The following is a 22,117-nucleotide window of genomic DNA, read 5'->3' as shown; positions in this document are numbered from 1 at the left end:
ATCAATTGGGGTCTATAGAGGAAGCGACTGCAACTAACACTGAATTAACCAGGGAACTGATAGCCCACGGGCAGAACCAGACCACATGTGTAATATCTACAGGGTTGAAAACAACTAACTTACTGAATAGTGTGGATCTACTACCCTCATCCCATGAGAATACACTGGCCCCCTCGAAAATAAATACTGGCCATATGATACTCGGGGGAGAAAGAGCTGGAGGACAAGACAGCAAACCAGACAACACTCATGGAAATACTGCTAGGGTGCATCCCTCTGATAAGAACTTAAGAGGAACCCCACAACAAATAGATCTCCCACCGGAGTTGGTACCTTACGTCGTAGTACTTACCGGGGTCCCGGAACTGGTAGCCGGGAAAACAGAAGGATACCTAGAACTTAAAAACAAAGTAGTCCACTGGCTGAGAAAGAACAGGTCATTACCGCCAAATATAGATGGTGAAATCTTGCACATAAGAAGATTAGGCTGGGTGGGGCACAGACCAAAAGACATACAGGGGGATGTTATTATTATTACCTTTAGGGATCGCAGGGTAACTGCCCATATTAGAGACTGGTACCTTGAGAGAGGCGGGGAAGGAATATCGACACATGACTTAAGTTACTTCTATCCCCAATCCTTACTGACTAATCCTCTTAGACCCCGGAATCCATATATGTGTAATGCAGCAGGCCCTAGTTTTAACATTCCTACCTTTAATCGTCTCGCCATGCTCTCTGGAATGGAAGGGGTAGACTGACTTATTAATGAGGCGCCAATGGACCACTACGCACCTAAACATACTGAAACATTAGCGGCCCCTAAGGGAGTGTACGAGGGTGAACTGATCAAATCAATGGATCATAGCAAATCCCATGCGGAAACAACATCCATTGAACAAGATGGCTTAAAGAGAGGGTGCCGGGTTAGGGAAGAACACATAAGCCATAAAGCTAAGGCTATATTGCCTAACATCAACTAAGCAGTGACTTTAGGCGCTCATGACGAACTCAAGGTAAAAACCAATTTGAGGGAGACCAGTAAGAGGGAACAACAATACAAACAGTTTAACCCGACACTGAATAAATCATATAAGTTACAGGGAAAGGATTTTGTAAATACCCGGCACATCAATATGGCTACTAATATCTCCCCTATAATCTGTGAGTCTATCAATCCGAATTCATTACAGCCAGTTAATACACCCATAATCAAGCTCTTAACACACCACAAGGAGCACCAACTGTACCTAAGCCCCACATCAGCCCCGGGCATCTTGGAGGGTTCAAGAGTAAGGGCTGATAGTCTTGTGTCCATCACAGAGGCTCAATCCATCAATAACATCTTATGTTGGAATGTGGCGGGTCTGTCTGACAAAATCACTAATCCCCTATGGCTGGAAACTGTAACCAAATATAGTATCGTATGCATACAAGAAACGTGGACCATTAATGAGTCACACCTCTTGGGTTACAAGACTTTTCCATACACCAGCCACGCCTAGTTTGCACGGCAGAAACAAGGGGGGATTAAGTACATACATTTCAACCAATGTAGGATCCACAGACATAAAGTTCACATCCACAGAGTTTTACCAAAATATTGTCACCTCCTGGGGAGCTCTAAAAAATCTGACATTGGTAAACTTTTATAATAATATTCCAACCTCATTAACTGAAACAGTTGTTAATAACCTTAGGTTAAACTTATTAAAAATAGAGGAGCAGATGGACGGAGATATGGCCCTCTTATGGGCAGGGGATTTCAACTGCCCTCTGTGTCCCCGGGATGAGGCGGGCATTTGTGGTCTGGGAGACAACAAGGAAGATGCTCCTACCCATTTTTATCATTCCAAATTAGGGGACCTTCTGAACACTCTGACCTCCCATTTTGTTCCGTCATATGTCAATGAATTATGCTCGCCAATTAAGCCCTTCCGACCCACCTTTAACGGGAGAGGATGTAATTCAACCATTGATTTTATACTTCTATCGTCAAGGTACCCAGGGACTATACTTAACTGGGATACACTAGACATTGTCCTAAGTGACCATTATCCTATTTCTGTCACCTTAAAATCTAATTCAGTACAAATGGAGGGAACCAGTTCTGGACAATATTTAGCGGGGTCCAGTGTACATGTCCAGTCAAACATGAAACACAGAGGGTACAAAGTTCCCCGGGAGCATCTAGAGAGGGAAGGAGTGTGTAAACAGGATAAGAGAGTGGAGTCAGGGAGCAGCAGGCTCCCTTTTTAGAACTGAGAGGCCTCACACACCCAGCGAGCTAGATGTCAAGCTTCATCATTGGCCTCTTGCTCCTCGTCAGACTGGCGCTGCAATGCCTGACGGGCGCCTAAAAGGCACTCTTTGTCGGAGATCTTTAGTTCAAGCCAACGGTTGTGTGCATGTGAGGGGGAGAGTAAGGGGTGTAGTCATGTGGGGAAGGTGATATTAAAAACGATAACCAGTGAGGTCTTCTTCCTAGTCCCCCCCTATAACCTTGAACCGGGTGGCACTTGCTGCATTAAAAGAGGCCTTACACATCATCCCAAGATCCCAGGAAAAAATCCAGATAGCCAGGCATTCTTATCGTGCTGCTTTAACAAGCAGGAAAAAACAACTAAAGAAGGATGCATGGCTGGCCCTTCAGGAAGCATCCGAGAGGAGGGACAATATAGCTTTTTGGAAGGCAGTAAATGCCCCTTTCCTGCAAAGTAAGCAGGCTGCCCAAATAGACCTAGCAATTCCGGGTGATACTTGGGCCACACACTTTAGTAGCCTATACGACAAAGTTGAACCTGTGGATTCTGGACATACACAGAGAACTGATTACGGTGCATCTGTGGGGCATAAAAGATCTAGTGCATTCCCGTTAGGTATTATATTTGAATGTGAGGAAGTCCTCGGGGCATTAAAGGAAAGCCCTTCGGGGAAGGCTCCCGGCCCGGACTGTGTCCCCATAGACGTATACAAATCCGAGATTGATCTATGGGCACCCCTGCTCACCAACGTGCTCAACTCTTTAAATACCTCCGGATTTATTTCAACTTGGCCGGAGGCTATTGTAGTGCCGATTTTTAAGAAAGGTGACAGGAATGACCCTTCCTGTTACCACCCAATCTCACTACTCGACGCCCTGATAAAGGTTGCCGGGAGGATTATTTTAAATAGAATTCAGGAGTGGACAGAAGAGCACGATGTTATCTCAAATTTACAATATGGTTTTAGAGCAGGCAAAGGCACCATAGAACAATGTTTAAACCTAGCCCTAATAATAGCTAAATATCCTCAGGCTAAAAAAGGAAAGCTCTTTGTGACCTTTGTGGACTTAAGTTCCGCATTTGATTGCGTAGACCATGAGCTGCTCTGGGCGATACTCTCTGAGATCGGCTTAGATAAACAAATCCTTTATAGAGGGGCAGGAGCACGAGTCAGATATGGAAGGGGGGGCGAGGGCTCCGATAAGTTCCAGATTCGCAGAGGAGTAAGACAGGGGTGCATCTTGTGGAAAAGTAAATTTTGCCATGTTCTGTGTCCCTACGTGTCATCCATCATATGTTATGTGTGCATGATTAAATATGCATATGCATTCCCCATGTTCGATTAATGACGCAATTACAGTTGTGTCCACCTCTAGTATGCCAGTTTCCAGTCCTCGTGAATACTACGAATATCAGGCCTATGTAAAGCTACGTTGCCACGTTTCTCAGTGTGCACGTTATTCTATTATAAAGTCCCCGTTTCTAGGCCTCAAAAGGGCCTGGACACCAGATTCAGCTCCTGTCTCCTGAAGCCTCGCTGAGGAGCGATACAGCCCCCACCTGTATCCTCGACCCTTCACTTACTTCCTGCCTTGCAGTGCCCGGCCCAGCCTGGCTCAGTCTCTGAGTCTGCCAAGAATATGTTATGATTCCAGTTATCGGTTCAGTCCTCCTTCTCTGCATTCCTAAGCTACTGAACTGCATCAATAGTTTCCGTCATTGTCTAGCCTTCACGTCTCCACGTTAGAGAAATACTGCATTCAATGGTCATTTAATATTCTTCATCACGCACTACATGTAGAATAATGCATGGTCCAGTCTTAGAATTAAGTTAGCCTTTCCCCTCCTAACTTCTAGTTTATATCAACATGTTCTCTAAACATCAGATACTAGATACTGTTTAGGTACATGTCGCCCTGACTCTCCAGACTTCAGTCTCTGCTCCTAGCACAGAGTTCATAGCCCCCAGCTTCTCCTAGTGATACGTCATTGCCAGTTTGCGCGCACCATCAGGTTAGAGGTCCCGGCTCCTTAGGTAGCCCCCTCCATGGTTTCCGCCCCATTCATGACATATTCTGTTACGTTTGCATCACATGTCTATGTATACGCCCCGTTACACCTACTTTCGCCCTTATCTTTCGCGACTGCTACGCGTCACGCCTTCTGCTCCACCCACTGCTACGCCTACTGCAATGTAATGCTATGTGTTTGCGTTATGTATATATGCTCATGTATTGTTATTAAAAGTCAGCGCGCTCATCCCAGATCCAGCCCCAGCAGCTGCTGGGCCCTGTCATCCTATTCCTATGCAGGTTGTCCTGTTCCTGTCCTTATGCTGTATTAAACCTGCAAAACTCCTACTACCTCGAATCTTGACTCTTATTTATTGAGCTATCTGTTATGATATATGTCTAGTCAAAAAGAGAGGTATTATTTATTTATTTACCACATAATGGCGCCCGAATAGGGACTTGCCCTTTCCCCACGCGTCGGTGAAGCCACGCCGACCCCCTGACCCTCTGCAGTCGTGACGGAACTCTTCTGTGCACCGGCAGATATTTCTGCTTCAAGTATCCCTCAGGCCCACGGAGGAGACGGAGGAGGCGGTCCAGCATCCAGACGAGGCGGTGGAGGAACGCGGCGAGTCCCGACCAGAGCCCAAGCCAAGAGTCCAAGGTCCGAGGTATCCGGAGGCCCACCCGTAACTGAAGTCCGAAGTTCATCGTCCGTCGTCGTAGCAGTCCAGTCCAGTCCGAGGCCTTCCGTTTTTGCTGCCCGGTGAGTACCATTACTGGGGTAGTATCTAGACAGGGTCAATCTAAATTGACTCTGGTCCGTGGGTTGGTGGTACACAGACTCACAAACGAAGTGTTCACCTAGGTGGATACGGGTCTTGATGCGTCCCTTTACGGGACCGGTATGTTCCGTACTGTTTCAGCAGTGCATCCAGTAACTCTAGTCTGTTCCGTTCTCGAGAAATTCTTGTGTTTCTGTTCTCAGTATTCCAGGTAATATTCTGTCCGAACTGTTATGTTATGATGTTGTTCAATGTATTTCCAATGTCGTGGTATGCCTGAATTGTTCTCCAAATTGTTATTGTTCCTCGTGTATTGTATTGTGTTCCGATTCAAGTTTACAATGTCTCTCTTTTCGAGATTACGTCAGCTAAAAACTAGAAAGGGTTTGTTAGAAGAAGCAGTTCCTGTCCCGCCGAGGGACAGTCCAGGTCACTTTATGTATCAGAAGCATGGCATAAGCGCCATATTGTATCTAGATTTATGGGTAGAGTATACCAAACAGTTAGAAGAAAAGTATAGATGGCCCGTATCGGGTACATGGGATGCCGAGTGCATCATGCGAGTAGAAGAAGCATTATGGAAAAAGAAAGCCAGACAGTCACAGAAAGATGCCATCGAGTTATGGCGCAAAGAAGCTCATAAAAGAACTGAAAAGGAAATCAGAAAGTCAGAATTAAGTAGAGAATCCTTAGAACGAGCACAAGAAAAAGAACTAATCGAGATAGGTGAACAAGTCAAAGTCGAACAGTCAGACAGACAGAGGCATGCCCTTATTAGGGGTATGTATCCTCTCCTTGCCGAGGGCTTGCCAAAAGCGACCCCAGAGGCATCCAGTAATTTCCCGCCACCATTAGTTCCGACCAAACTACGTCACAAACAGACCGCAGCTGATATTTTTATTTCGTCCTATTTGGACGACACAGTCCCAGAATATGCAAATCCTGTTCGCGCTCCACCAGTCCCTGTAAATCAGGCACTTCCCGCTCCTCCAGACACCGGAGTACCTGTTACGGTACCCCCGGTCCAGCCCGCCATACAAGTCCAGCCTACATTTCCATTTCCCACTCTGCCAGGACGAAGAGCCTCAGTAGACGACTCCAGTTTAGGGGCCGCAGGGGGAGGTACTCCTCAAACCCCGCCGCCACACAAGCGTTTAACGTTAGCCGAATTACATGCACAAGCGTCACAGCGTACGCCCAGACATCAGACTGTAGCAGAAATAAGAAAATCCCTTGCCGAATGCGGCTATGATCCAGTCCCAGGCGAGGATAATATGGTTTTATATTCATTCCGCGTAAGAAAGGTGGCCGAGTATCTAGTCACCTTACCGAATATGAAAGAAGATCTAGACAGAATATATCGTTTCATCCGTACAGGGGATGATCCAGAAAGTATTAGCGAGGCCATGTCTCAAAGGAAAGCCGAGATCCAGCTCATGATATTAAAGTTCCTGATCAATTGTCTAATAAGAGAACAAGATTACCCGTCTAAAAATCCGGCCGAAATGAAAACCCTGACAAGGTGGAGTGATAATATAGCCGAGGGTAAGCACAAGACCGTCGGTGCTATGGAGAGTATGTACAAGAAAATCCGTAGAGAAATAATAAAATTACACGAACAACGTAAAGCAGCACAAGTAAGCGAGAAAGAAAGTAACTCTGATACTGAAGAGGTAGAGGACGAGAATCCCGCCAGAATAGCGTATGTAGGAAAATCTAGATTTCCAGATCGCCATTTACGCCTAGAACACAAGTCTACTTTCCATCATCCAGCACCAGAACAAGGTTCCCTAGAACAAGTATTCCAAGCTACCGATCACATTCTGAAATCACGAATCGGTTACAGTGAGTTAAGTACCATGCATGAACAAGAACTAGCCCGATCAGCAGTCCGATGGATTACTGATTCTACCACTTTTCCAGACGAAATAGTGGCACAAATGTTTCTGAAAATGCCCCCAGCCGAACAACGACTGGTGGGTATGTATATGATTCAGCACCTCATTACTTTGTATGAGGGTCAACACTCTGATCCAGGTCCGTTACATGATGTCCTGAACGAGTTACTCCAGTATAGATGGAAAGGTCTAGGTACCGATTTAATTAGTGTCATTCTAGAACAGCGCCACAAATATAGAACGTTTCTGAACCCACATTTTGTTCATGCCTCACCTCCAGAAAGTAAACCATTTTACATGGAGAGACAGAATCCGTTACGAGAAGTCCACCCAGTTAAAGGAACGGGTGGCGAAATGCAGCGAGTGTTTGTATACACTCCGATTACAAAGATGGAACTCCTCGAGATGAAGAAATTAATTCCCTGTCATGACAAAGATCCAGCAGGGTTCCATAGAGAATTAAAGGACATGCTCCGTATGGGAGAATACACGTACCCAGATATAATTAAAATGTTAAAGGTTCTGCTGCCCGCAGGGGTGTATGAAAAGCTAAAGGAAAAAGAATGGGAGGTGGGAGAGAAAAAGATCGATTGGGCAGTTCTAGAAGCTGAAGACAAGGCACGAGTACCAGGTACCGGTCTTGGAGATAAATGTAAAGAATTACCAGAATTATTAATACAAGTTTTACCCAGATTATTGACAACTAGAAAAGAAGACTGGGATGCAATCTCAGCCTGTAAACAAAAGCAAGATGAGGATATTAGTGATTTTTATTCTAGATTTGAAAAATGTTTTAGTATCAACAGTGGCCTCAAGACAAGTAGTGAGTCATACCCTCACCTTTTTGTTACTAAATTAGTCGAGAATTCAAGCCCACAAATTAAAAATCGAGTTTTGAAAGTCGAAAGTACCTGGCAAGCTAATACCCCGTCCCAGATGTTGCAGATGCTTCAATACCACCAGAATAGAATCAGAGAAGAGCAAGAACACGAGAGAAAACGTATGAAAGATACGAAAATGAAAGTACTAGTTGCACAATCTGTTCCTCAAGACAGTCAGAAGAGGGGTCCGAATCAAGCCAGTCATCCTGCAGCTCCCGTTAAAGGGAACTGCAATTATTGTAAACAGCCAGGTCATTTTATAAATGAGTGTGCAGTTCTGAAACACAACATAGCTACTGGTAAGACTAAAGAAAGACCACGTCCGCCTAGACAAGAACAAGTTTCACAGATTCCTCAGTCACAGAATGCACCACAGACAGTTATCGCACCGCAGCCTATTGCTGCAACACAGCACGTTACATCGCAGATGTACCAGTATGCACAGTCTGAGTATCCAGAGTACCAGCAGTATTCATGAAACAGCCTAGAGAGGGAGGTAGGCTTGCCTCTCATCGAGATACCTGTAGATCAAGAAGGTCCCTATGTTCACAGTCAAGTATTAGGGAAAGACAGAAAGTTTTTGATCGATACAGGGGCAAGTAGGACCACAATTAGTCACGCCAAAGTTCCAGGGGCTCCGCTCTCAGGCTCAAGAAATGTTTCCCTTGGATTTTCAGGAAAACCTATCGTAAATGAGATTTCAAAGCCAGTTACTCTAGAAGTAGGTCCATTGTCCCGCACTACTGATCTGTTACTTACTAAGTCATGTCCAGAAAACCTATTAGGCATTAAGACACTGAAAGAGTTAGGTGCAGTTATATGCTGTTCCCCAGAGGGAATACGATTGTTCCTACGTGACTTTAAGGGTCACTATGTATTACGAGATTTTGATTCGAGACTGTCTAATGTTCCACAGCACTTATGGGCGCAAGGTCCAACTGATGTAGGTTACATGCAAATCACACCCTATCGTGTGACTCTCAAGCCAGGTGTAGTGTTACCACGAATCAGACAGTACAGATTGCCACCTGAGGCTGTAGCAGCCTTATCCAAAATTATTGACGAGCTTATTGCTCAAGGAGTGGTTGTAGAAACTGACTCCAATGTATGTAATTCTCCGATCATTCCAGTCATGAAACGTACTGATCCAAATGCACCCCCAGTATATCGATTAGTGATTGACCTACGAGAGCTTAATAAATGTATTATTCCTCAGTACCCAGTTGTCCCAGACATCTCTTCCCGATTGACGGCCATTGATTCCGAAGCCACGTTCTTCACTGTCATAGACCTCAAGAACGCATTTTTCAGTGTTCCTATTCATCCAGACAGCCAGTTCCTTTTCGGATTTTGTTTAAATGGAAGGAGCTATATGTTTACACGAGCTCCTCAAGGTTTCACGGAAAGTCCTAGTATTTACAGTCAAGCACTTAAGAGACAACTAGACAACATTCACATGCCAACTGACACTGCCCTGCTCCAGTATGTCGATGATCTACTGATCACAGCCCGTTCTGAACGTGCTTGCGAGCGAGCATCCCTTACAGTCTTGTATTTCCTAGCCGAGATGGGGCACAAGGTGTCCCCTTCTAAGCTTCAATTCTGTGTCCAGCAAGTGGTATACTTAGGACACTTACTGTCCAAGAGGGGTAGGCAGTTGACACCAGACCGTATCCAGTTAATAGCGAGTCTTCCTCAGCCCAAGACCCAGAAGGAGGTACGTGCTTTTATCGGCCTCACTACTTACTGTAGACAATGGATTCCCCAGTATGCATTTCTAGCCAAGCCACTGATACAGTTAACGACACAGGAGGCAGCCGTATCGACTGTCCTCCCTTGGACATCTGAACATACACTTAGTTTCAATGAGTTAAAGAAAGCCCTATGCCAAGCACCAGTTCTAGCGACACCGAACTACAGTAAGCCTTTTACACTTTTCGTTACTGAACGCGAAGGTACAGCATTATCTGTTCTCACACAAGATCAAGCAGGACAATACAAGCCCTGTGCTTATTTTTCGAGCACATTAGATCCTGTAGCCCAGGCTCTGCCTGCGTGCCTCAAGTCAGTTGCAGCCACAGCCCTAGCTATCGACAAAGTGATTCCATAGTCTTAGGACACTCCCTGACAGTACAAGTTCCACACTCGGTGGAAGTTCTTTTAAACCGAACACAAACTCAGCACTTGACAATTGCACGTTTAACAGGTTATGAATTGACACTGTTCCAGCCTCACATAGAAATCAGACGCTGCAACATTCTAAATCCTGCTACACTGTTACCATCAGTTACTTCGAATTCTGCCACACATGACTGTGTGGAAGTAGTTAACATTACGACAAAGCCAAGACAAGATCTGACAGATATTCCGTTACCAGATCCCGACCTGACACTTTATGTGGATGGTTCATGTATGAGAACAAGTACAGGAGAACTAGTCGCCGCGTATGCAGTGACTACTGACACTGAAGTTATTGAAACACACCTTATTGATACCCTGTCCGCTCAAGCAACAGAGCTAGTTGCTCTGACACAAGCCTGTATACATGCCAAGAACCAGAAAGTTAATGTTTACACAGATTCACGCTACGCATTCGGAGTTGTACACGACTTCGGAGTGCTCTGGCAGGAGAGAGGTTTCATGACTTCTCATGGAACCAAGATTCAGCATGGTCTCCTTATTCAAGCTCTGTTAGATGCCATACACTTGCCGACATCTATTGCTATCATGAAGTGCAAAGCACATACGAAAGTTACTGACATTATTTCTCAAGGTAATGATCTAGCAGATCGCACAGCCAAGCTTACAGCACAGACTCTAGACATTCCAGTTAACATGACACATACTCCAGATCCGACTACATGTATGACAGTTAAGGACCCTACACAAGATGTCATAGATATCCAGTTACATGCTACTCCCGAAGAAATCAAGAAATGGTCCGAACAAGGAGGGGTCCAGACAGATCAAGGATGGTTAACGAAGGGTAGAGCCACATGGTTTCTCCCCGACTCTATGGTTCAAGTCATTATCAATACCGCACATAGTCCAGCACATTTAGGAGAAAAAGCTATGTTAGATAGTATCCAGAACATTTGGTTTAACAAGCATTTACGAGCTGCAGCCAAGCAGAAAGTCCGTACCTGTATGATATGTTGTCAGTTTAATCCAGGTAAAAGTGTCCCGGTGGAACAAGGTGGATTCCAGCCTCCTGACCACCCTTTTGAAGTCCTCCAGATGGATTATATTCAGATGGAGCGATGTCGAGGTTTCAAGTATGTCCTTGTAGTTGTATGCGCTTTGTCCAGGTGGACAGAAGCATATCCAGTCCCAGATTACACAGCCGCGACCACTGCCAAGCAGTTGGTTCGTGAGTTCTTCCCTCGTTATGGACTCCCTAGAGTCGTATATTCTGACAACGGCCAGCCATTCTCATCTGAACTCATGAAGCATGTTTCCCTTTTGTTAGGGTACCAGTGGAAGTTCCATTGTGTACGCCATCCTGAAGCAGCCGGTCTCGTAGAGAGACATAACCAGACCCTGAAAATCCGTATTGCAAAAGTGTGTAAAGAAAAAGGTGTGGACTGGCTAGTAGCTCTACCAGTCGCTTTGTTTTATATGCGCATGGTCGCACATTCCAGATCAGGTCTGTCCCCGTATGAGGTCGTATTCGGCCGCCCCCCTAACATGTGGGGTACTCCTAGACCCCGAAGTATTACCGATGTTTCAAGTAATATGCTGACAGATTACCTAGCTTCCTTGATGTCTGCCCTCAACTCATGTCGTTCACAGGTTGCTGCCGCATTTCCAGACAATACCGAGGTGGCACCGCATGAAATCGTTCCAGGATCCATGGTGATGGTCCGCAACTTTGACAGATCAAGTCCGCTGGAGCCTCGATGGAAAGAGCCCCGACAGGTCCTCCTCACTACCCGTACAGCCGTGAAGTTGGAAGGACGCGAAGGCTGGGTACACCTTTCTCATGTCAAACTTTTTAATGGACTGAAACCCGTCTTAAAGAACATTTCCCAGGATTTGAAGGATTGCCAAGGCATTGTTCTCAAGGACTGTCCCGCAAAAGACATTGCTACAACCCCTCCCCTGTTAGAGAAAACTCCGCAGCAGGAGTATAAACAGAAATTAAGGTCTAGTAAAATAAGTCAGTCAGTTTGATTGTCTAAGTCCTCCCCTAGGTGAAACGGTTAGACTGTTTCTGACATGTATAAAATAGACCCCCATAGTGAGAGAGTTAGTCAAAACTCAATCCGATGTATCGTTTTTCTATGTTTCATATTGTTTTCCAGCCTTATGATTTCCTGCACGAGTTATGCATTCTACTTGTATTTCCCAGTTCTTCATGTAAATAAGTCTGCTAATGCTACAGTAGAGCACACGTTTAGTGATCTGCCTCCTCATGAACTCTCTTACCGCCTCGCCATGCGTAATAACTCATTCATCCGCATGTTACATTACTCACACCAGACCAGCAATACCACTAATTGTTGGGTGTGTGGTCGACTCCCCCCTTTCCAGATACCGAAGGGAGTCCTGCCACTTTTTCCTTATCCATTTTCACATAATGGTTCGTGTGGAGCAGGGTCCACGTTAACGTCATCCTCAACAGATATGTCTTTTCTTAACAGTACATGTTTTCCAGACAAGCAAGGTCTTCCCCACCGAACAGGTTTAGATCTAGAAAATGAAGTGTATAATTTAGGTAATTATTCTTCGAATTTCATGGTCCTGAATGTTCAGTCTGATACTACTCCAGACTTACCTGCTATTTCAGTACTACCAGTCAAAGGCGAATTATGTGTCCGAAATTATGGTTCTGTACATGTAGGACATAGTGAATGTACTACTATTGTCAAGTATAGTGACAGTGGGAAATCTATCTTCAAAGCTTCACGTCATTCTTATTTTATTTGTGGTCAAACTGCATATGTTCGTTTGCCCCTCGATTGGGAGGGAACCTGTTACATTGCCTTCCTACTGCCACCAGTTTTTCTAGCCCCACCTGATTATCATAGAAATACACATCTAGTACACATTAGACATAGAAGGGAGTCCCCAATTGTCGATTATACTGAAACTGCTCTAGAACAGTATACAGATTTCAACAGAGGGTTCTTTTTCTTTATAGGACCTATCCAGAATAGTAAACTGATCCGTAGGTTAACCAGAACCCTCGAAGCTGTAGTAAATGAGACTGCCTCTGCTCTAGGTAACTTAACCGAAGAGCAATCTGCTATGAGATTTGTCGTTTTACAGAATCGTCTCGTCCTTGACGTCATACTGGCCGATAGGGGCGGGGCCTGTATCGGATCTAGTTGCTGCATTTTCATTCCAAATAACGCGCCGTCTGTTTATTCAGCTATAACCAGACTCCATAAAATTGCCCATCTGATACACCAAGATCCAGGCACCTGGACATGGTCCGGTTGGTTCTGGAATATAATTTCCGCATGGGGATGGAAAATATTGTCCTTTCTAGGTATTGCAGTAGCGATCATATTCAGCTGCTGTCTCTGTATACAATGTGGCCCTGCGATTTGCGGCATTTGTGCTACCTCTTGTATTCCTAGTCCCAAGCCCCGTTCTAAATCCCGTTCCAGGATAATTCGAGACGAACAAATGATACTGTATGAAATGATAGACGGTATCATGAAAATTGATGTTTCCTGATGGAAACGTAGTGACAAGGAGGGAATGTGGAAAAGTAAATTTTGCCATGTTCTGTGTCCCTACGTGTCATCCATCATATGTTATGTGTGCATGATTAAATATGCATATGCATTCCCCATGTTCGATTAATGACGCAATTACAGTTGTGTCCACCTCTAGTATGCCAGTTTCCAGTCCTCGTGAATACTACGAATATCAGGCCTATGTAAAGCTACGTTGCCACGTTTCTCAGTGTGCACGTTATTCTATTATAAAGTCCCCGTTTCTAGGCCTCAAAAGGGCCTGGACACCAGATTCAGCTCCTGTCTCCTGAAGCCTCGCTGAGGAGCGATACAGCCTCCACCTGTATCCTCGACCCTTCACTTACTTCCTGCCTTGCAGTGCCCGGCCCAGCCTGGCTCAGTCTCTGAGTCTGCCAAGAATATGTTATGATTCCAGTTATCGGTTCAGTCCTCCTTCTCTGCATTCCTAAGCTACTGAACTGCATCAATAGTTTCCGTCATTGTCTAGCCTTCACGTCTCCACGTTAGAGAAATACTGCATTCAATGGTCATTTAATATTCTTCATCACGCACTACATGTAGAATAATGCATGGTCCAGTCTTAGAATTAAGTTAGCCTTTCCCCTCCTAACTTCTAGTTTATATCAACATGTTCTCTAAACATCAGATACTAGATACTGTTTAGGTACATGTCGCCCTGACTCTCCAGACTTCAGTCTCTGCTCCTAGCACAGAGTTCACAGAGTTCATAGCCCCCAGCTTCTCCTAGTGATACGTCATTGCCAGTTTGCGCGCACCATCAGGTTAGAGGTCCCGGCTCCTTAGGTAGCCCCCTCCATGGTTTCCGCCCCATTCATGACATATTCTGTTACGTTTGCATCACATGTCTATGTATACGCCCCGTTACACCTACTTTCGCCCTTATCTTTCGCGACTGCTACGCGTCACGCCTTCTGCTCCACCCACTGCTACGCCTACTGCAATGTAATGCTATGTGTTTGCGTTATGTATATATGCTCATGTATTGTTATTAAAAGTCAGCGCGCTCATCCCAGATCCAGCCCCAGCAGCTGCTGGGCCCTGTCATCCTATTCCTATGCAGGTTGTCCTGTTCCTGTCCTTATGCTGTATTAAACCTGCAAAACTCCTACTACCTCGAATCTTGACTCTTATTTATTGAGCTATCTGTTATGATATATGTCTAGTCAAAAAGAGAGGTATTATTTATTTATTTACCACAATCTTAGCACCTCTGCTCTTTACCCTATACATAAATGCAGTTGACCAACATCTCAATGAAACATACCATGACTACCCCACAATTAACGGAATCCCAATACCTATACTTTTATATGCGGATGATGCCGCTATAATGTCACAAGGGTAGGACTGCAAAGGGCAGTAGGGAAGTTCACTGAGTTCATGAAAAATAGAGGTCTACACGTAAATGTCTCCAAAACTTTCACCATGTCCTGTGGAACTGGGACTAGAATGAAACAACGCCCAATTTTCCTGAACAGGAGAAAAGTGGAGAATACAGATAGGTTCTCATACCTTGGCATCAACTTTGATAGAAGAGGCACTTGGCAGGCAACTGTAACGGCAAGGGGCCTAGCGTTCTCTAGGGCCACGGGTGCATTGATTAACTTTGCTAAAAAACTGGGAGGAAGGCCGGTTAGAGCCCTCTTACAGATTTATAAAGCCAAATGCATGTCAACCGGCACATATGGAGCTGGGATTTGGGGGATTGAGCATGTAGATACTCTCCAACGCTCGGAGAATTTTTTCCTTCGTTATTTACTGGCAGCCCCCAGGGGCACTGCAACATACGTTGTCCACAGTGAATTAGGTCTTTCACATATTACGGACACTATAAAATCCTCACCTATTTTACTGTGGCACAATGTCTGGGCAAAGCAGGAGACAAGCTTGAACAGAGATGTTATAAAAGATTGTCTCAGCTTGGCCGGTGCTGATAACATCAAATGGTTTAAATATGTGAGAAAAACGCTCAACGATATCGGGCACCCGGAATACTTTTCTAACCCAGTAAGCATGAAGACCGTGCCCAGAGCTATTCTTAAAAAACTGGTCTTACAGTACCTAGACAGTAAAAGATGGTCTGTAGAAAAGGGTAAGCGCACGGTCTTAGAGCACCAACTGACTATAAATGTTGAAGGGGTACAACAGTATTTACTTTTAGAACCATCCCCCTTCACTTGTATGCTCTTGATCCGCTTTCGCACCGATACTTTTTTTAGATTAAATTACTTTCCCACAATGTAACGATTGGACCAGAAATATAGAAACCTGTCCGTGTGATAACATCTCACCCCAATCCAACATTCACTGTATATTATTCTGCAGGTTCTATTTGCTCCCGAGGGAAAGCTTCTTGAAACCTCTACTGAAGATTTGGGGCATACGAACCTGCAGAGTGGCCTATAATAAATTTAAAACCCTAGAAAACGCACACGTCATCAAAGTCGTATCTACTTACCTAAAAGCGGTTGTTAGGCTCAGGACCTCGATGTAATTTTAGAACAACTTGTAAATAACCAGTTTAGCAAGTGTTATTACCTGTTTTCACATTAATTTATTTTGTTCTTGTGAGTAAGTGTCCCAAGTACTGTATTATTTTTAGTTACTTTTTTATTTATTTTTTTTTTTTTTTATTTTATTGAAATTTACATCAAAACTAGTTACTTTTTAAAGTATCAATTTTATATGCCCACGGCATTTTATCATGTTGTTTTTAAAATGTATGCTTTTATGATTCTGTTTTTACTAATCGAATAAAGCTTAATGAATTTGAATTTGTATCTTACTCGAAAAATTCTTCATAAATTTAGCATAAAACTCAATCAGCCCTAGGAATGATCTCACTTCGTCCCTGTTACTGCGTACTGGTGAATTCTCATTAGCATTCAAAAGTTCTTTTTTTGGACTAATACCATCTCCAGTGACTTCGTGACCCAGGTAGCTACCGATTTGCACGCGAATTTGCACTTTTCATGCTCTGCAGTTAGCCCATTATTATCCAAAATTTCTAGGACTTGCTTGACCTTTGTATCGTGATCCTCACTTGTTTTTCCCATTACAAGGATATCGTCCTGGAAAATTAGTATACCAGGTACCCCATCAAAGATGTTATGCATTAGCCTTTGTACCATCGCGGCAGCAGATGCCAATCCAAAGGGAACTCTGGTGAACCTGAAACAACCAAAGGGCGTTATGAAGGTTGTTAGTTTCCTGCTGTCGGGATGTAGGGGCACCTGGTGGTATGCCGACTTCAAATCTATAGTTGTGAACCACCTTACTCCTTTAGTTGTGGTAAGCATCTCGCTTATCTTTGGGAGAGGAAATTGTTATATGACAATATTGCTGTTGAGGTCGCGCAGGTCAATGCACAACCTTAACTTCCCATTAGGTCGTTTGGCTATGACCAGGGGTGCGACCCACTCAGAAGCTTCCACTTCTTCAATTATGCCGTCGTTTAATAATTTGTTCAGTTGAGCCTTGACCTCATCTCTTAATGGAGAGGGGTACATTTCTAGAATTATGCACTGCTGGGATGGCGTCTGGTTTCACAATGATTTTGTATTGATACCCTTTTAGAGCACCAATTTCTCCACTAAATACTTTGGGATATTTTTTTAACATCACATCTCCGAAGTTGTCGTTCTCCTGGATCACAAGGACTGGGTCTGGCTGGATAGGATCAAGATTTATGCCTAGGTTCCCTTGATCCATCCATCCCAGCACTGAAGGATCAACCTTAGATCTATACAACTTCCTTTTGGCTACTCTTCCCTTGAATTCAAAGTCTAGTTCCCTGAACAGACATCGATAGGCTCACCTGTAAATGACTTGCTGATGATGGTGTCTGCTTTATTTAGGTGTCCACTTATGCTGGGTTTGAATTTTTCATCCCAGACGTTTTTGTTGACTATTGTGTACGGTGATCCTGAATCAGCTACTATGTTGATGTCAACTCCTCCTATGTTCATCTCACAGATGGGCTTTTTCTTTTTATTTGAATTGATATTGTTGATTTGATCCACTTGTTTGTCCTCTATGTTGAGCACGAACATGTTCATATCGTCTTCATCTGAAGTTCCTTGGTAAGTTGCTTCGTCTTCATCTAACACTTTTACGCGTCGTGAATTTTTCCTTCTGCAAGCCCTCTGAAGGTGTCCGACTACTCCACAATTTGAACATCTCATTCCGCGTGCAGGACATTTAGTGTCATCTGCCATATGTGATGTGCTTCCACATCTATAGCAGCGTCTCTTGTTTCCACTTTCAGGTTGATTGTACCAATTGTTTGGTCCTCTGTTGTTCCATGACGGTTTCATGTATTTTTTGCTATCCGTAATCTTGTTCACAGTGTCTGTCTCCTTTTTCTCTTTGTTTTCATTTAGCACAGCTTTTGCACAGCGACCTGTGAGTTCCGCTTTCCTGGCGATGTCAATTATGTTTTGTAAGGGGTATTCGCCCTTTGCCCAAAGATTGTCTTGTATATTTGCATTTGACCCCTGCATTACAATTTGATCTCTGATAAACTCATCGTGTAAGTCACCAAAGCGACAATTTATGTCCAGATGTTTTAAGGCTGATACATAGTCCTCAATGGTTTCTTCCTTACCCTGCTTCGGTGGAAGAATTTATATCTGTCAACTCCCACGCACACAGTAGGTTTGTAATACGTATTCAAGTCATCAATTGCGTTTTCAGAAACATCTTTCTCACCTTCACCTCTTGTTTTTTTGTTGATGCGGTTATATACCTTGATACCACCAGCACCTAGACAATGTAATAACATTTTATATTTCTTTTCTGCTTTGAACTCATCATTATCGTCGAAATTTGAGATATAATTCAAGAAATATTCTCTCCACTCTTCCCAAGGTAATAAGGGTTCACCACCAGTGGGTAGAAATGCCTGTGGAGATACCATGTTCCACAAGTACCCTGAAGCCATTTTGAGTTTTTTTTTTTTAATTCCTTTATAAGTTATATGTGTCAAACAGTTCTTTATTGCCCTTGGAATAGAGTATTAGTTTTGAATTGCCTAAATAAGTGTTCCAAGAGAAGCTATTTTGAATTTATTATGTTTTTTTTCCTGTGGATAAGTTCAGAGTCTTTTTCAAATAAATCGTTTTTTTCACAGTTCCTCAACGTGCTTTGGTTAGTTAGCTGTGCGCGTGTGCTTGCTTGTCTGTGTCCGGCATTCATTCCTTGTTTTTTTTACATAGAGTGCCTTCCTCCGTCATAACCTATATAACGCTTTTAATTGCAGTAGCGCTGTTGCTAGGCCTGAAGTTTATTCCAAATAAATGTATTTTTTACAGTACCTTTCTGTGCTCTAGTCCGTTAGTTGTGCGCGTATGCTTTTCATCTGCTCCCGGTAATCTTTACTGGCGGTGCCACATTTTAAGTGTAATGCGATCACAAAACACGATTCAAAGATGGCGGCACGTAAGCGTGCTTTGCGTCAGTGCCTTCAAGATGCAGTGCCAACCTCCGTTGTAGATTCTATTTCCTTCTGCGTCGACGCTGTGTCGTCACAATGATATGGCTTCACCTGTTCAGCTGATGTAGCGGTTGCCTGCTGACTGTTGGATGCCATTTGATCCGTTAAACCGTCAAGGCTGCAGTTAAGCTTTTCTTTAGCTATGGTGCTTCACTTCAAATTATTGTTTTTCAGTCAAATCTTTAAGTAATTAACACACAGCAACTCTTTCACTTCATTTTGCGGTTCCAATAAATTTTGAACTTTTCCTCAGAAAGTATATTTTGCTTGTGGAGATTTATGCTCAAAATGATTTCCCGCCTCACATTGCTATAATCAGGTAGTTATTTCGACTGACCTTAAATTTTCTTTCCAAAATTTTCTTAAGCTTTCTCCTTTCTTGTGGTGCAATGTTTTCCTTATGTTTTTGTTTATAATTCTTTCTTATTTTTAGTCCATGAATATTTGATTCTTTTTTAATTTCTTCCTTGTCTATTCTTAAAATATAACTTGCTCTTCTGCGTGGATTCCGGTGTTGGCACTCGTCGCCAAGTTGTAAAGACTCTCACAAGCTTGTTTGTTGGCAGAGATATCTTTATTCAAAGGCCAACACAGGCTCCGTGGAAGCGGAGCGTACATCAAACAGAAGCCCTGTCAGGAGTCAGGAGTCAACTGTCAACTGTCAACGGACAGCTGACAGCTCAACACCTCAAGAGACAGTACGGGGTCCGCGCAGGGACGCAGGACTGCGACACAACATACTGTGTCCTCGCAGGGACACTTAGCATAAACATAACAATTTGCGCCTCCATTGGAAATCGCTAATGTATCTGAGACACGTTAGTACATTTCATTTTGCTAAAATTAGTCGCAAAATGAAATGGTCGTACATGTGGCTCATAGCTTCTTATTCGATGGCTTGGCTTCCTTTTCTTGTGTTTGTCTCTCCACTGGAGCATAGCCTCTTTAAATCTGTTTGAGTGTCCTATTCTTCCATAGTTGCAGGTGACCTATTGTGAACTTCCAGCCCACCCCTTTCATACCATTGGTTGGCTTTAATATTACTCTAGTTTCCTAGCTTCTTATTCAATGGCTTGGCTTCCTTTTCTTGTTTGTCTCTCCTCTGAAGCATATTCTCTTTAAATCTGATTGATTGTCCTATTCTTCCACTGCACACGTTTAAGGAACTATATTTTTCTTTTTCATTCAGCACTACATTTGAGTGGATTGAGCCGGCTCTAGAGCCCTGGGCGCCAAGTTCTGGGGACACTGCTTGTGCATGCACTTTAAAAGCATGCTCCTCCAGGAGTTCAGAGTGAGTGCAGAATAGTGTTGCCTGATTGGGTTTGCTTATTCCCACTCAAATGGACCACATTTTCCCATTTGTGCATTAAAAAAGCTCCTCTGGTACGTTTGTCAAATTTTAACTGAAATTTCCCCCTCGACCTGGTGCGTGATATTTTTATATGCATCTCTGCCCACTGTAAATTCAGTGAATGGTGACCTGGTATTGCAGCTGAGGTGAACGGCCAGGCCTTGGAGGTGCAAGGGCATGTATAGCAAGCAAGGGAATTCTGGGAAGCTTAATTTACCCATGTTTCCTGGCACAGATGGCCAAAATGACACAGTACCCTAAATTAACTTGCTTGCAGCGTGCAGGGAAATGGTGCATGCAGAGCTGACCTGCTGCCCTCCTTTTACTGTCCCAGGGGCTTTCAGGAGTTATTTCTCAGTAGTGGGTCAGTTCCAGTACTACCTTCATACATGGAACTTATGATTTCCTTCTGCCAGGTTGCTGGAGAGTAAAACTGCTGCTGTAGCCTCGAAATACACAGGTAAGCACGGGCTCTCGCTTGGCACCAATAGCATTTACACAATCCTCGAAATCTCAGCACATGGATGGCACCCCCTTTTTAGGTTTTGCCTGGCGAAAGCTGCGCTCTGCGCAGCTTTTTCGCGCAGGCGAAAACCTAATGAGAACTGTAGTGTGGGTTTGGGTCGGCCCTCGTCATTCATTGGCTGGCTCCATAAATGGAGCCTAGCCATTGGACGAGGGGCCTGTCCGTCAATGCCGGACCAGATTCGGGGGCGTTCCCGAGATTCTTTGGCTTTTGCCGACGTCACGCGACGTCAGCCGAAAGCCGGGAACGCCCCCGAATCTGGTAAGGCACTAGTGGCACCCCGAGCGCTCTGCCGCCTCCTACTACGGTGCAAACCCTGCCTCCCTGATTGCCGCCGCTGCCTGGGGCCGAGAATAACATGAGGACCTCGCCGGGGCCGCGGAGAGCAAGAACGAAGGAGCTGCCCTCCCATTGGCTGAGGCGGTCGAGCCCCCTCAGTGCCGCCGCGCTAGGAGTGGTTCTCGAGCCGCCGCGTCATCGCTGGAGCCGTGCTGCGATTGGCCGCAGCTTCGTTTCGTCAGCCTACACACAGATTCATAGATGAACCAAACGGATGTTTTCCCTTCATAAATAGGGCGATCTGCCACCACAAGGCACATGGGACTGACACAAAATAACTTCATTTAAATTACAAACATTTGAAAATGGCATTTTACTGGGGATAATAAGACAGACCAAGGTTCTGCGTTGTTTCCATCGCACCGGCAGTCTCCGCTGCCCCGCCCTCTGCTGCCCTCCCTGGTTCGGTTTCGTTTCTTCAGTCTGCTGTAAGAAGAAGAGGAAGGGCGGGGACGACTGAAGGGAAACAACAGACTAACGGGAGCCAGTCGGAGGCACGAGCGTCCTGCAAACAGAGAGGAGCGAGAGAGTGACCGGTATCCGACCAGCCTCCCGGGAACATCAGCTGTTGTCTAGAGTGACCGGCATGCACCTGGCAAACCAAAGGCAGACCTGTCCCAGCTCCAGGAGCGACTGACAGGCACGCGGCAACCCAGGCTGTGCTCAGTGCACCAACTCTAGGAGTGACTGGCACGCACCCGGCAGCCCAGGCTGTACCCGGTGCACTAACTCTGGGAGTGACTGGCACGCACCCGGCGTCACACAGTACACCACCTGTAGGAGTGACCTACTTGTCTGCGGCGTCTCTTGAGTTTAGACCAATTCTAGACAGTGA

The 22,117-nt window shown here is 44.6% G+C and overlaps 1 protein-coding gene across 4 annotated transcripts in view; it reads left to right on the top strand.

Annotated features, from left to right (window-relative positions):
• LRRC45 (leucine rich repeat containing 45) overlaps positions 1-22,117 on the top strand; it is a 446,362-nt gene that overhangs the window by 16,940 nt on the left and 407,305 nt on the right. The gene's annotated exons all lie outside the window — the stretch shown is intronic.

Source organism: Lissotriton helveticus, chromosome 7 (assembly GCF_964261635.1).
Source record: "Lissotriton helveticus chromosome 7, aLisHel1.1, whole genome shotgun sequence".
Lineage (NCBI taxonomy): Eukaryota > Metazoa > Chordata > Amphibia > Caudata > Salamandridae > Lissotriton > Lissotriton helveticus.
This window is presented reverse-complemented; position numbering and strand designations above follow the sequence as displayed.